The sequence below is a fragment of the Carlito syrichta genome, unplaced genomic scaffold (assembly GCF_000164805.1).
Source record: "Carlito syrichta isolate Samal-C Ts95f unplaced genomic scaffold, Tarsius_syrichta-2.0.1 Scaffold315108, whole genome shotgun sequence".
Taxonomy (NCBI): domain Eukaryota; kingdom Metazoa; phylum Chordata; class Mammalia; order Primates; family Tarsiidae; genus Carlito; species Carlito syrichta.
This window is the reverse complement of record NW_007259204.1, coordinates 196,243-209,588: the sequence shown is the minus strand read 5'-3', so window position 1 is coordinate 209,588 and position 13,346 is coordinate 196,243. Positions and strand designations below refer to the sequence as shown.

Below are 13,346 nucleotides of genomic sequence, written 5' to 3'. Positions count from 1 at the left end.
GCTGGGTATGTGAGTGGGTTGGCTTCGTAACACACCAAAAATATGATTTCAGAAACGTAAGAGGAATACTATCCCTAGTCTCTTTTTCACCTAAGCTCACTAAAATGTAAGAACTTTCTACACAGAGTTTTGTATGTATGCCAGCCCAATCACTGAATTTCCATTTAGTTAATTAGCTTATTGTCTTCATTATTAAGCCATATTTTAGAATAATAGCCCGAATGCTGACTTAAATGCTTTTATTTGGTTCCATTTTATCTTATTACAGAGACTTGTTTAAAAATTTAAAGTTATTTGTTAAGTACACCAATAGCTTATTACATTTATGAATTTTTTTCTTATTCTTTTTGCCACTCTGTTTTATATATCTGAGCATACTATTTTTATATTAGTGGAAATTAAAAAATGCTATTGTTTTAAAGTTCTACTAGTAATGCAAATTGATATACACAAGTATTATGACTCTGGTATATACAAGATAAAATTTCTAAAAAGCAAATGTACATATAAATAAAATTCACTTGCATATTTGATGTGACACATATGCTGTTAAAATGAGAAAATTCTACATCAGTAAGCATGCAGAAATTATTTTAGATTCAGATTTATGCCATTAGTATATATATTAATTGCTAAACAGAATTGTGTGATTTTTTTCCTATAATATTAACGTGCTTTATTTACTTTTTTCTAGACAAACCAATCTATAAACTCCATAAGAGTAGAAAATATGTTTTATTTTCCATGCCACAAGGGAAAGACAGTTTCTGTCACAAAGTTGGGACTCAATAAACAGCTTTTAAATGAAAGTCTCAGTTAAAGAACAGATGAAACGAATCTTACATCCATATGACCTTTTATCACCAACATTTGAATTGATCTCTTGTTTCATAACTATGTATATATTTTCTCGAGTAAAAGGTTTCCATATAAAATTAAATTTTTTGTGAGCATATGTTAATTGATTGCAACTTTTCAAGACCCAAGGAGTTATACTTGAATATAAATGTAATTGGATATTTACTTGATTACAAATGTGAAGAAGATGCAGAAACAATATAGAAGAGTATAAAAGGATACCTCCTGACCTCCCTAGAGAAGTAAGGGAGTTTGTAATTAGAGATTTCAAGGAAGATCAAGTGGCTTTCTGGTGAATAATATGTATGCTGTCATTCTAGACAGAGGCCATGTCAGACATGCACAGGAGTAGGTAATGGAAGGACCTGAGGAACAGGGAGGGGTAGTAAACATACTTTATTATTGTGGAGATACGGAGTATAATATGAAGTGGAAAGGAAGAGGACTTGACCCTGGACAGGTAAGCAGGAGCCACAGCATCATAAATCCTATATAAAATGCAAAAGAGTTTAGATGTATATGCTTATGCCCGAGGGAGCCATTTTAGAAGTTTGAATAGGCAGTGATCTTATGTTGTTTTCACTCTGATAACAACTGAAGTGTAGAACTGGAGCGGTTTGAACACAGAGTAAGAACTGACAAAGTTAGGTAAAAGGAATAATTAAACAAAATGATATTGTGGCAATAGGGCAGGAAGATGACTTCCAAACCTATTGAATGTACAAATAATTATAGGTAAAAGGATAGAGAATTTGGCATTTAAATGAACAGGTTAGCTAATGTAAATTGAGAATTTATCGAGCCATTCTTAAAATGGGGACTATATGGTTATTTACAAGGGATATAGCAGGTTTATCATTGCATTTACTTTTGGGTAGGAGTGATTTTCAAATGTTGAGCAACTAGTTTGCCATCACCACTAATCTACCAACCCAATTTTATCAGTGCATTTCTGCTGAATATCATTCCTGTTAGGGGGAGACTGGGATACAGAATAAGTCATCCGAAATACGGGCCTTGAGTTCACAAGGAATCATGAACCTATGGCTGTGGGGATCTTCTCACAGGTGACAGCAGGTGCCATAATCATTGAATGAATTGATTTTGTAGGTGAAAAGGGGAGAATGGAGAACTGGGATCAGCAATTAAGAGCTGGGCTAAGGATGAAGTGCTCACAAAAGTGGTTAAGGAATAGACAGGCTGGCAATACAAAGGAAAAATAAATGCTGTCACCAAAACCAAAGATGGAGTAACTTTCCAAAAGGAGCATCTATTCGACACTGGTGCTACACCCAGCTTCAGGAGAACAAAAATAACAGCTTCAGGAGAACAATAATAACAGCAATCAAATCAGAATAAATGGACTAGAATAAGGACAGAATGATTTTGGTTACTTTTTCTAGATGCTTGTTAATAAACAAGTGAGAAGTTGTCATATAAGGAAAAAGAGAGTGTTAAAGTTGCAGTGATAATAATAAATATATTATCATTATATAACAGTTATATTCTATAATAATAATTGATATTTCTAAAGACTTTTTCCCCCAAACCTTGTTTGAAAAGATTGGCATTTACTGGAGGATTATCTCACTAAACTCTTGATATTCACCTTGTGAGGTACGGCAACTAGACATTTGTTGTAATCAGATTTAGAGGGACATTCAGTGTGTGAACCAATAAAGTTACCTTGAAATTAAAAAGGCAGCAAGCTAAGCAGGTTTTCCTTCCTTGTTAAATATGCTGTGTTTGAAAGATTTTATGTCAGCCCCTTATTGATTTTTTATTCTTTTCTTACATCATTACAGGGTCACAGTAACTCTGTGTGTGTGCAAGAACGTGTATGTGTGTGACATAACCTATATTGCTACACACTAAATGATTGATTCCAACCATAAAATATATCCAGATGATAATACTTCAAGACAATCATATGATGAATCATGAAAAAATATAGGAACACCAACTTTGTGAACCTGTTTCTATGCAATGCAGCCCCTCTGAATACCTAAGCATCACACCAGCTGTAACTATCTAATCGTTGTGTTCCGAATAAGAGCTGTGGCTTAAGCACAGTGGGTTTTAAGTGCTCAGAAAATTAAAAACAACAGGTCTGTGGTATAAAACACTAAGAAAAAGAACTATAGTTGATTCCTCGAGCCAAAAAGTGCTAAGTTACATTTATCCTCTCACCTCTAAGTTCCCAATAATGTCTTTCTGTACTGGCCAGAGCCCTCCACATTATAAGAGTCCCTAATCCAATGTGTACGTGCTGACAGGTTGCTTAATGCTTCCTTTAACAAAATCACACAGAGCCCAGTATGTGAGAAGAGAATGAAACAGTTAGACACTTTCAATTTTGTGCCTAGAGTATGAGTAACTCTGCTTCCCCTGATGACCATAAATGATAACAACTTTCAGGGTCTGAGAGTAAATGTCCCCTCTCTAGTGGTAGGAAAACATTTTCCTTGCAAGTGCTTTAATTGCTTTGCAGAGTATAGATTCTTGCTTTGGGGTCCAAGTTGCTTAAGGACATCAAATCTTAATTCCTAATAAATGCAGACAAAGCTACAGCGGTACCAGTCATTCTCTTTGCTAAATATAAGAAAAGATGCAATAATTATGGAAATAAATATTGTTAATCCATTTGTAGATTTTTTTTCTTTATACAGAAATTGATAATGTAAAATAAGATGGAAAGATGCAAGTCAATCACTAAGATTAAAAATGAAATATATGATTATATGAAGCATTATATTGGATTGAAAAATTTTTTTAAATTTGTGACTGACTCCAAGAATCTTAACTTCTATGTTAATTTTTTTATTTAATTTTCAATTTCCACATAGTAAAAGAGTTCAATAATTTTTTAAATTTTCAGTATATCCATTTAGAAATAAGAGCACTTTAGTGCAGCAAATAAGTATTATCAATGTTATGTATGTTTAAGACCTATTTATAAATTCAATAATTACTTTGCTACAAAGTTATTCACTTTTATAAAAAAATCCTGTCAATCATTAACCATAAAAATCCTTTAGCCATAAAGAAGAACAAACATACGGACTTCGTAGCAACTTGGATGGATTTAAAGTCGATCATACTCAGTGATCTATCACAGAAACAAAAAACAGAGTACCATATGTTCTCACTCAGAAGTGGACCTTGAACAATTATAATACTATATGAATGCGATTGACAGTAGTGGGAAACTGTCAGGGGAGGGGGAGTGGGATTGGCAGTTGAGGGAAACTGCTAGGGGAGGGAGGGGCATACCTCATCAAGTGTACCTGCATATTCAACGTTTGTATACCTAACCCTAAATTGTACCCCACATCTTTATAATAATAATAATAATAAATTCTTTAGCCAAAAACAATTACTATTAAATTAATAGTCTGAAACATAAGGACAGAATTCTCTTTTAAAATTTGTGATAGAGTCCTGAAAAACAAATTTAAATATCATCTCATGCATTTGAATTTCTCTTTCTGTAGAATATTTTGGTAGCTGATATTACTCATCACATCTCATCATCAATTTAGAGGTTACATGTATCTAGTGACACCTCAGTAAAGGTGTTTATAATGGACAACTAGAGGATGCTTGGCAAGTTTTTGAGCTCTTCAAAGATATTGTTATATAGTCTCAATATAATTTAAAAAATTGAAACACAATAAAAAAAATAAGAAAGGTGACAGCATTCAACACTTTTGGGTTCAGTAAATTACACACACAAACACACACACACACACACACACACACACACACACAGAGTTAATCCCTACCCTGTCCTCATTTTCTCTCCAATTCATCTTTAAAAAGATGATCAATCCACAATAAGAAGAGTCTGAAGTCTGTTAAATGGGTGAACATAGACCCACACCTCTCATAAACATAAGCAAAATAATAGAGACATTAAGGTTTCGCTGCCATATTTCAAAATCCATTGCATCTTATGGATGTTACGTGGTAAATGATTCATTCTTTATCCATTTGCTCATTCTGTAGGACTACTATTTTGGTTCTTGGGCATTTGGTGTCTATTTTGCCATCTATAGCGCTTAATCACAAGTCAACAAATTAACAGATGCAAGACAACTCAAGAAGAATTATTTCCTATTCCTTACACATACATATAAGAATCACTTTTAATTGATTACCACATAAGGAAATCTATTTTGTGTTATCCTTGTAAAACTCTGAGTGCCTGTAGTCTGAGTCTGTCCCTGAATCTGTTTCCACTCAAGATCTTTTCTTAATCTTCATGTTTCAAACATGTTTAATTTCTGTTTAATCTCTCTATTTGTGTTATGTGTCTAGTTCATAAAGGTCTCCATACATCTAATCATGGCTTATTATATTCAAAAACTGTCTTGTTTATATCATTGAATCTAATTCACCCTAATTATTTAATTTTATTAGAAAATGTAGAAATAAACTGTTTACCTGTCTGCACAAATAAACCTATGAACAAGTCATAATCCTACGAGATGTCAAACTTGAATCTCGGTCTTCTGTCTTCAGCAGCTAAATGGGGAAGACAGAGGAGAAAATATTCAGGGAGAATAACAAGACAATTGGTTTGGATACTTTAAGTTTGAGGTGCCTTTAAGACTTACAGGGGAAATTACCAAGTTAACACATATTCATGACTCAGGCAGTTCTCAGTCTGTTGTATTTAAACATGTGAGGCCAGATGACTGAACAACTTCAGGGAAAAGTGAAGAGAATGAGAAGAGAAAAGGGCCTAGAAAAATAGGCAAGCGGACAAGAGCACAGCCAGGAAAACGTCACACTGTAGAAGCCAGAAGAGGAAGGGCTGTTCAATCTTGCTAAAGTCAGCTCCGGTAAAAATAAGAGCTGAAAAGCACCCCTGGCATTCCTTGACATGGAAATTATCGATAAATTTATGAGAGAAATGACCATCTCTATTTAAGCCCATGATGGTGAGTAAAGGAACACTATCAGTATCCTGTTAAGAACTAATGCTTTCTCCTAGCAAAAGAGGTACATTCTAGTTGGATTTGCTCTCTGTTAACTGATAAGCATGCAAAATGCAACTAGAGAGAGAAAGTTGAATGTTTTTTAAAAATCTGCTTTGAAATCCATTTGTCATCACCTAAATCGTCAAAGATGTGTGCATCCCAAAACACGAAATTTTCCTGTGCAGAAAAAATTATTTTACCTGTGTGTAGGGAGACATGTACTGTAATATTCATAGCAAAGATATGTGTAACATAAAAATAAATGTTCATTTATAGTAACATGTATATTCTATAAATTACAAAGATATATAATAGTGAAAATTGGTGACCCTCAGCTGCACATATCAACATAAATATATCTCAAGAACAATGTAGAAAGGAAAAAAGAAAGTGGTGAATGAATATCTTTTTTATTTTCTGGCCATCCTCTCTTTTAGGAATAAGTTCTTTATCCTAAATATCTTTATTATGTAAATTTCCTGTGTAAGACAACCTAAACAGAACATAATCTTTGAGATATATATATATATATATATACGTATTGTGTACATATATATGTTTGGTAGATTATAAGGAAAGGAAGGACTAATAAACTCAGTAAAGAGCTTTCAGGTAAGGCTGGAGAAGAGACAGAGGAGTTCTCAGGGCTCAAAGCAGGTCTCAGCATTGCTTATAATGTCTTATATTAACTAGGTGAACAATAGATGCATGTTTATTTTATTATTAGTCTTTAAAATATTCATATTCATTATATGTGTATGAATGTATTCTTGTGTGTTACATATATCAGGGTGCCAAAAAATATATACAGATTTTAAAAGAGGTTATCTGTGTATTGCTTTTCAAGGTTAAATTGAATTATGGTAGCAATGTGTAGTATGATGTTTGCTCAAAAGATGGCAATAATCAAATGAACACTAGCCTCACCATGTGACAGAAAGGGCAGTCAAAGGAAATGGTGGAAGCACGGTTGTTGTTCAGGGAGTGTAAGATCATTTTGAAATTCAAGAACATTATAGAAGTACAACCACAATGGAGGTGTGGCTATGCAACAGAACCTCCAACATGCCTAACAAATGCATGCATTCATGATAAGTTTGAGAATCATGATACTGTGTGTGTGTGCACAAGGGAAGATCTAGGAGGTCTTGCACAGCAACAAATCTTGCAGTAGTTTGCTGAAATCAAAAGTGTCTGGAGGCTGATGTAACCACTCTGAGAACCTCTCATAATTGCAGAAGTCAAACGTGACTTGTATTCATCTTTTATCATGTGTATATATTATTACAATTTTAATGCAGATTTTTCCTATTTTAAAATGTGTGCACCTTTTTTTGGCACTTTCTGTATGTTGTACGTAAGTTGTAATTCATATTTTTTAAAACACCTGTGTTGAAATAATCCATGTTAAAATCATGTGGTGTATAGCAAATTACTCTTATCAGATTCATACTAATAATTACCTTAAATTAAATATTCCAACCCCAAGTTTATTGACAGTGTGGTTTTGTTTCTATTTAATTTGTTGATTTGTGTTTTTTATATAATTTAGTGAAGCAATAAGTAGGAGAAATTCATATTTGGCTTTATATTCCACATAAAATAAGTAAATAAAAAATGTTTTACTAAAACTATCTTAGTCAATACTGACAAGTTCTGAAGCGTAATTTTCTTCGAAAATGTTGAGATGTCACTCAGTTTTGATCAATATAGTATTGATTTTGCATATTGGTGAGGCTGTGAATGAAAAGAGACCACATGGGGTCATGTGGTTTCCTAAGACAGTCATATATGAGGTGACCACTCACTGATATCCCAAACGCAAGTCCACATATTTACATTAATTCTATAAGGTCCTGTCTCAAGCCTATAGTTAATAATCATGGTTCATAACTTTTTGGTACTCAAACCAAACTCTTTGATCTCAAAAAGAATGATAACTATAGTACTGGAATTAAAAAAATAAAAAGGGTTGTGAATTGACAAATATTGCCAAATGAGGTGAAATATTTTTTATACATTTATACTCTCCAGAAACAATTTGGATTTATGGGGAAAATACCATACTTGAAATGAGAATAAATGACTTTTTAATCATATCTCTACCAAAAACTAATGAGCTTTGTGACAATGTTGACCATTACTTGAAATCTCTCAAGCTATTCAGTTACTCTTTCGTATAAATGATGGAATTGGACTACCTACATTATTTTTAAATATCTATTCAAGGTGATGATTCTAAACATATATATGTGTGTGTGTGTGTGTGTGTGTGTGTGTGTGTGTGTATGTGTGTGTGTGTATATACTACTCACTCAGCATATGAGTTGCATAGACATTCTTTTTATTAAGATACTATCCCAGTCAAAAATTCTATTGCATTCTGCTCACTTAGGATCACGTCACTTTCCTGTGCTCTCCCAAAGGACACCACTTAAGAGATTCCCATCTGGTGTTCCTTCTGTTTTTGCCTAAATTTTCATTTAATGTAAAAGATCTCAAAGAGTTTTCATTTTCAGACTAAGAAACAAATCAACAAAACCACATAATAACACATCTCAGGCCCATAGCTTAAAATATGAAAACACATTACAGAAGAAAATTGAGATAAATGAACTTAGAGCCACTTTATTATGTTAATAGATTTATTAAAATCAAAGTTTTTCAATATTCTTTTGCAGATGGTTAGGGAAAAATGGATAAAGTAAAGCAACAAATAATCTGGTTTATATTAGTTAGGGAATTCTAGTAATACAGATCACAATTTTAAAACTCTATTTAATTTTGCAGCATAGTCTATGTAACTCAACAGCAAGTAAAATAAAATCAATTTTTGGCTTAAGTGCTCTGGGGCTATTAATTTGGGAGACAGTTTTCTAGTGAAATTTAAGGACTTAAGGCTAATTTAGCCAAAGGGTAGAGAGTAGTACACCCAGGTGAATGATCTCACATAAGAAAATTATATGTAAAATTTAAGGAGGCTGAGAATTGGAAAAATAAGTGAAGCATGAATTCAGAGAATTTGCAGGATAATCCATAAAGATGAAAATAAAGTACTTCATAAAGTCAATTGTAAAGTGTTACATAATCCAAAGTTATTAAAACTGTCTTTATCAGTAACTCTACTGTCTTCTTCAAAAGCAGAAACTGAATAATATCAAGTTACATGTCACAATAAGATAATACTAGTTTTCTGATAATAAAGAACCAAGGCTTCTTAGTGCTAAGATTGTGTCAACTTACTGTTTTTTGGTACGTGGTTCATCTTATCCACGATGCAAGATAATGCTTTCTTAAGGATTCAGGACTATCACTACAAGTACTCATTCAGAAAGGGTGATGGCAATACAGGATTAAAGGTGGTAGGTCTGGAGTTGGAATCCTGGCTTCCTCAGTGTATAGACATGAGGTCTTAGGCAAGCTCCTTTTCCTTGCCTGGACTTTTCTTCAAGACTACCTTCTTAGAGTTGTGGTGAGAGTGACTAAGATATGGCAGAGTACAGATCTAAGAACTCTTATCCTTTCCTCCTATTTTAAGTTTCTCTAACATTAATATCTTATTCTACCTTGTGCTAAATAATATAAAACAATCTTTGAAGTTATTTCTAGTCCCATATACTTGATTCTAAAAATAAAAAATTTAGAAGTTGATTGTGATGCACAAATAGATGCTGATGCTATGAAACATTTGATCCTAGTTCATATGCTAAATAATTTATTAAATACTTAGCTGAAAAATAATTATCCTTTTGGTTTTCTAAAATGCTCACCATATGTTTTATTTTTACATCACTTAGAAAAGTGGATTAATAAATATGCAGCCTTCTGGCAATTAAGTCAGTGTAACTTGTCTACCTTTCTAGAATAAGAAAGCAAAAATTATTTTCTGTACTTTCATGAAAGCTTGTTCTTTACTGTTGCTGTTGTCTGTTGACGGTTCTTTGAGCTTTGACACCATAACCATCAGTCTTATTATTAAAGTGAGGGATCCCATCATCTATTCAACAAGGGACTCATTTATTAAATAGTAAGCAGACATTCTGGGGCTTGGGCTGCTTTTTTAGTTGTTTTTGATGTTGTTGTTGTTGTTTTTGTTAGGATCTGCTCTAAGTTTATTACAAATAGTAACTCATTTAATCCTTATAACAACCCAGTAGATAGGCACATATCCATATATTACAGCTGAGAAAATTGAAGCACAGAGCAACTTGCTCAGGGTCACACAACTAGTCAGTAGTGGAATGGGAATTTGGAACTAGTCAGAACAGTTCCAGTATCCACTATATTGCAAATCTCATGCACTGTGGTTGTTGGACTACAAAGGAAAACACTGGTCTGATGCTTCAAGTATGTGTAGAAGTAAGATCATTTTGGAAGATTTTTATTTCTAACATATATGTTAGAAATATCCTTTTTTGTAAAATCATTGTTTTTATTAGAGTAATTAACAGTTATTAAGCATATTCCCTTTGGACAGTACTTTTATAAGCACTTCATATTTGCTATCTATTTAACAATCTTAGTATCTTTTCGAAGTAGGTAATATTACTATCTCCATTTTACATACAGAGGAATTGAGGTACATAGAAACTGAATGGCCTGACTTCAGTTACAAGGACCAAAATTCAAACTGGCTTTTAAGGCAGTGTCTATTTTAAACAAAATTTTAAAAACATTTAATATTATAACTAAACTTAAAAATCTTGATATGATGTTTCTTTGGATTCAGCTGTCTTATGAAATCTTTTAAATCAATTCATTTTCTGTATTTGTTAAATGAGATAAGAGCAGACAAAAATAAAACAAAAATTCATTAGTTTATCCAACAATTCTATCTGTCATCTATCTATCTATCTATCTATCTATCTATCTATCTATCTATCTATCTATCTATCTATCTATCTTATCTATCTTGTATCCATATCTCCAGAGAGTATCTACTATGTGCTAGGTATTAATCTGTGTTGACATTCACTGGTGAGTCATCAGGTAAGACTCCATCTTCTTGGATCTTGAATGCAAATGAAAATATTCACAAAGTCTTTCTCTGCCTTCTTGGCATCAGTGATTTCTTTAAGTTAAAGTAGTGGATGGAGTCAAGGATAACAGCCAGGTTTCAATTCTAGGCTGACTGGGTAGCTGAGAAAACCTACCCTGAGACAGAAATACTCAGGAATGGAAGAAAGTTGATGAGAAAAGGTGATAAATTAACTTTTTAAAAGCAAATTTCATTATGTCTATTTGAGGTTTACAACATCATAAATTCACTTTTGTACCAATGAGTCTAAAATGCCTATGGGAATATCAGTTTGAGATTCCCATGAGACGGTGGAGTAAGCCCAGAGATGAGCTAAGCCGGGTGAGTTGTAGGAGAAGCAATGAATGCGAGTGCAGTTGCCCTGGGAGAGGACAGAATTCCTACACCACTTCTCAGAAAACAGAATAGCTCAAGACCCCCACATGTCCTGGAAACTGATGGGATTCTCAGTGTGTCTCCACGGGGCTGTCAGAGGAGTTTCTAAGACAGCATAACATTGATTTAATTCAAATTCTTTAGCCTCTTTTCTTGCCAGTTTGCTTACACTAACTTTTTCCCCAGTCCTCCATTTGCCTGGGTTTCATATTTGTCTGCATGGTTGTAGTTTCATGTCTGTCTCCAGACTCCATTTGCCCTGTGCCTTGGTGTATGTCCCTGCCTCTACCCAGAAGGCCACCTCTAATCATCTGTACTCAGTAAGCCCCAGCTCTCCTCTCCTCCAATGCCTCAAGGAAGGAAGATTTCTCTGGCAACGAAGTCTGAGTTAATTCCCCTAAACAGGATTCCATAGCAACCTGCACTTATGTCTATTCTAGCACTTATCATCCTGTCTTTACTGCAATCATCACTTTATCTTCTGTCTTCTTCCACTACAATACATACTTTTTGAAATGATAGACTCTTCTTATTTATTTTGTGCTTTATTTTATTTTATTTTTAGTTGGAGTCTCACTCTGTCACCCAGACTGGAGTGCAGTGGCTGCTCCCGGCCACTGCAGCCTCGATCTGCTGGGCTCCAGTGATCCTTCCGCCTCAGCCTTCCACGTAGCTGGAACTACAGGAGCGTGCTACCACGCCCAGCTAATATTTGAGGTCTCGCCAAGTTGCCCAGGCAGGTCTCGAACCCGCGGGCTCAGGCAATTCATTCACCTCGGCCTCCCAAAGCACGAGATTACAGGCTGAGCCACCGAGCCCAGCTATTTTGTGTTTTAATCTTCACTGCTTATATCTGGCTCTACGGGGACTCATACATGTTCACTGAATAAATACATTTTATTTTATTTTTGGATTGTATGCATTAATACAAATAGAAGAGAATTGAATTTGCATGAGGCTTATTGGTAAAAATGAAAGAAAGCACAGTAGTTGACAACAGGATAGCCTTACACTGACCTATCATCATTTCTGAAATGTAAGATCATGTATCACGTAGTCTCATAAAAAATATATTGTATTTTCTAATTTGCAAACATATCTTGGCTTTTGTTTTTCTCTTCCTTTGTCCTTCTCTAAAAAAAAATCTATGAATGCAAAATGGAGAAAGTTATCCACAATAATTAAACCTCTTCTTTGTTCCTCCTTATACTTACTTCATTTGACCAGAATTCCCTCTTGTAAACTGTCTTGAGTCTATTTAGTTCTTTAGCCATTTTCAGGTTTTTCATAAGTGTCTGAAGACACTGGTAATTAGAGGTAGATGTACCCTTCTACCACAACCTCACCTACATGTGGTATGTTACAAAGAAAGCAAGCCTAGGTTATAGTCTATCAAGCATACGTATATCAGCCACAAAAGTTAAAACAGTTATTACCACCCCTTCTTTTAGCCTGGAGAAATATCACATCGTCTTTAATTCTTTTCAATCATGTTTTGAATGAAGAGTTCATTTTAAGGCTAACACATGACTTTCTGACAGCAGCAACAGCAAACAGCCCTGCGACATAGTCAAATGGCAGTTTCTTCTGGAAAGTAGATAAGAAAATTACAAATGAGGTTGTATACAAGTCATTCTGCGCCTGCCATACTCTTATACTTAATTATAAAATCTTTCTAAATGACCGCAGGCCTGGAAAGTGCTCATTTATTTAATAAAAAATATCAGCTCTAACATTCCATATACTGATTAACAAAATATATTTTGTATTTTGATGGGGACAGCTGAAGTGTTAAGTAACTAATTTTAAGTGCTAATTTCTGATCAAAGTAATATTTCATTTGTCTGTTGCTTCATAATAAATTACTCACAAAATCTTGAAAATAGCAGATATCATTCATTTGCTCACAATTCTGCACTGTTGGAAAGGCTGTGAGGAGGACTCCTTTTGTGCTCCTCTTGGAATCTTTTGAAGAGGAAATGTCCAAAATAACCTTTTCATCCACATGACTCAGTAGCGATAGGTAAACAGAAGAAGGCTGTCTAGCCACCTCTCTCTCTCTCTCTCTCTCTCTCTCTCTCTCTCTCTCT

At 34.1% G+C, this 13,346-nt stretch overlaps 1 protein-coding gene across 1 annotated transcript in view; it reads left to right on the top strand.

Moving 5' to 3' along the window:
- LOC103274897 (protein eyes shut homolog) overlaps window positions 1-13,346 on the top strand; it is an 872,098-nt gene that overhangs the window by 739,529 nt on the left and 119,223 nt on the right.